General features: G+C 36.9%; 1 long non-coding RNA gene across 1 annotated transcript; it reads left to right on the top strand.

Moving 5' to 3' along the window:
- Nucleotides 1–362: 362 nt before the first annotated feature.
- LOC130080439 (uncharacterized) lies at nucleotides 363–3,475 on the top strand. Its single transcript, XR_008806674.1, has 3 exons — nucleotides 363–454; nucleotides 2,916–3,019; nucleotides 3,205–3,475. It is a non-coding gene; the product is annotated as an uncharacterized LOC130080439 (long non-coding RNA).
- Nucleotides 3,476–3,764: the final 289 nt, after the last annotated feature.

Genomic DNA, 3,764 nt, shown 5'->3' on the forward strand with positions numbered 1-3,764 from the left:
CAGAAACTGTAGATATTTTGTAATATTGATGCTAAAGTCATACCAGAAAACACCATGCCATATAGATATAACATGACATATATGTAGCCTACCATTAAAGAAGGTACATTCTCCTTTTTTTTTCTTTCTTTTTTTTTTTTTTTGGACATTCTGCTGACAGACTTGCTCTCTAACCCAGTAAACATAAGCTCATTCCATTGAGGTCAACTTCGCCCAGGTCACCTTTACCATATCTCAGCCCTCTCTGACACTTTTTGCAGATTGTTTCTCCTCCCTCTCTTCCTCCTTCCCACCCACAGTCTGGGAAGTAATCCTATATATATGGGTTGTTCACCCTGTACTTTCTTAACGGTTTTCCTCACCTCTCTGACTTTTGTCACACAAACAAACAAAGAAAAATGCCAGAAGAAGTTCCTGCTCAGTGCAAGGTTACCAAAGATGAGCTGGACAAATGGTGAGTCATATTTCAGTAATGATATATCAAAACCAAATACATTAGAGCAAAATTGAATTGTGAATCTGTATCTGGTGCTTTTTGATGAGCCCGTTGCATGCTTTATAGCCCAGTATGTTTGTTTGTAACAAGTTTTTATCATGCATTACAAAACCTCTGTCTGTATATAGGTTATCTGTAGTGGTTTGTGAATGAGACGTGTTGGATACTGAACGACAGGAGAGAAGATTGAGCACATGTGCAGGGGGGGAGCAGGTTTTGGAAGTGATGATGGAGGTGGAAAATTATCCATGTTAGCCATCATGTTGCTAAGTTAAAGCATGTGGCTGCAAACATTTGATGTCAACCGAGTTTAGGAAATGCATATTACAATAGGTTCTGAATATAAAGCTCATGTAATTTTCCTCGCATTGCACCAATCACGCACAAATGATCAACCTCCATCTGTAATTGTTAACAAAGCAAAGTGCTCTATTTCTAGGTCAAAAGGTCAGAGGTCAATGCACTCACACAATGGCACAATATTGTGAACTTTACGGTGAGTTGCACAAGTTGTTCCATTCTCAATGTACTTTATGACTATCTCTTAACTGATTTAGTCAAGAGCACTCATCATTTGCAGCGCATCACTTCTGTTTTGGCCACTTACACATGAAATATAGCATTTGTAAGAAACAGAGTATTGCATTATGTATCAAATTCATTAAATAATCATTCAATGCAAATCCAGTATTTGAGATACAAAAGGAATACAATTAACCATCTGGTCCACAATTTGGCGGTAATAAATGACAGAATTTTTTTATTTTGTTTAAATTAAATGAATGTTTTTTATTTTATATTTTGTATTTTTAGGGGCTTTTGTGGTACTAAATTATATTTCTAGATCAGTTATGATCCATTTATTACCTGTTAATCACCGTTCAAGGGTTTTTGCAGAATGTCAGATAGGCCTATATGCATAAACACATGCAGGCCAAAATATAAATATGTCTCATATTTGTATGCAAAAACTTTCAGAGCGAAATGCTGTCTCCGTTTGACGCCAAATTTAGCATGAACTTTAAGTAATGTATATCTCTGATGTGGTTTTAAATAGACTCACACATGGAACGGCGAGGGAGTGCTCACAGCTCACCTTACATCTCCTTTATTGCAATGTCTGCGTTATTTATGAGGTTAAAGGGTGCTGTCACGTGCAGAACCCGGCTAAGAATGATGTCTTATCTTTTTTTTATTCAGTTTTTGCACATAGCATAGGGTAGTTGATGCATAACATGTCCATTAGACTTTTCAAATGACATCATGATATAAATCTATATGGGAAAGTATACATTTTAGATTTTAAAACATACTTGTATGTTGCATTTATTATGAATGGTTCATCCATGCACATCATCTTTTTTTTTTTATTCATGTGTCCTGTAATCTTTAATCAAAATAACCTCCCTCCCTCTTGCAGCAAAATCTCTTCTCTGATGAAGTGAGGGTTGGACAACCTGTCACGTTGGCTTTATAATTAATTATGAATAAATGTGAAAGATATAATTCAACATAAGTTAAGTGATAAGTGTTAACTTTTAGTTGGCTTTCAGCATGTCACACTGCAGGACGTGTCAGATTTCCCAAATAATTTAGTGCCCATTGATGCTATTTTAAAGGTTCCTAATGTTGTTTTGGAGTCGCCTATAATGTTTACATGCATCCAATGTCAAAAAACACATTAATGTTCCCATACACATCACCTAGTTTGTCAGAGAGTCTGAAAACAGTTATTCACAGATTCAGTCTTTTTAAACCCCTCCTTTCTACGAGTCTACTCTGCTCTGATTGGCCAGACGGCCCAATCTGTTGTGATTGGTCTACAGCTAATAGTGTGTCAGAAACAAAACAACTACCTGAGTGACAGTTCGGAGGCTTCCTCATCTCTTGATACACACAGTGATATGAACATGAACGATGGTGTCGGTTTTTTCCTTATCAATTTCAGCGCAAGTCCTTTTGAAGTGCATGCAAAGTGGATTGGGAGTGCTTAAAATAGCGTCTTCTAGACACCACAAAACAAACTCTTCCAGTCTCAGCTACAACGACAGTGTTTGAGAGCGGGTCGAAGTAGATGTTGTTCACAGGCAACCAATGAAGACCATCGGCTGGCATTATGCAAATTTGTTACATTGTTGTAGGTTTGTAACAGGAAGTGAGACTGGAATTACTGACGACTCATTTCGGCAGTTTAGACAATAACTTTATTTGTCGTGCACTTTGATCTTTAAAACATTGCAGACATTTTACATTCACAAAAAGCTATATTACACACCGCATGAAAGCTAAAATTCGACAAAGCATAATAGGGGTGCTTTAAAACTAACAACCCATATCTTAAAAAGGCAACTCTGAAGACTCTTTCATGTGATGAAGTAGCGGTGCATGACCAGATTAAACACACTATATATATTTGCAGTGTTCAGGGAAAAGGAGCAGAAGGTTGTAAAGAGCTGCTGGAAGCCTTTGAGGCGTGTGTGAAGGGAGCCACGGCGGCCTCGTGAGGGGGACATCATTTTACATGTAAGTATTTATTATGGTTTAGTTTAACTTGTATACTCTTTGAAATTTATCTGCAGTACTTGATCATTTTATTCGTATCACACAGAGTATTTCATTACAATAGTATTGTGAAATGATAATGTCTTCTGCCTGGACAAATGAATTGATTTGTCCATTCTGATTTTCTTCTGCTATTTTTAACTAAGGTCCTTCCTTTCTGGGTCCTCCAGTGTCCTTGCATTCCCTCACATTGTACTGGACTAAACCATTATAAGGACAGTGAAAGGGGTGCAAGTCCTGGAAAGCAATGGAACTGTTTATTTTGATCCTGAGAAGTCTTTCTCGGTGTCCCTCATGTCGTCCATGTTATTTGTAACTGTGAAAGAAAGAAGTACCCAGTTTTTATTTTGTTCAAATTTACACTGTGAAAAAGCATAATGCATTTCATCTGATTTTGAATAAATTACTATAATTGTTTATTTATTTTACCATTATTCTCACACACTCAGAGGTATACAACAGTGATAAAATAACTGACACTAAATGTCTGAACTGTATGCAGTGATTGATTTACCTTGAACTGCAGTGGTCTGCTTACTTGATAACTCATGCCAAGTACACTGCAGTGCTGCTCATTCAGTGTAAGTGCCACTGACTGTCAGCACTATCTATTGAAGAAATTCTAAAGGTGCTGACAAAACAAATTATGCTGTTGCCATGTAGTTTTTATGGTATACTGCAAGCTAGGACCTATGTAAAATTAGAA

This window comes from Rhinichthys klamathensis, unplaced genomic scaffold, assembly GCF_029890125.1.
Source record: "Rhinichthys klamathensis goyatoka isolate OS25496 unplaced genomic scaffold, OSU_Roscu_1.1 h1tg000035l_1, whole genome shotgun sequence".
NCBI lineage: Eukaryota > Metazoa > Chordata > Actinopteri > Cypriniformes > Leuciscidae > Rhinichthys > Rhinichthys klamathensis.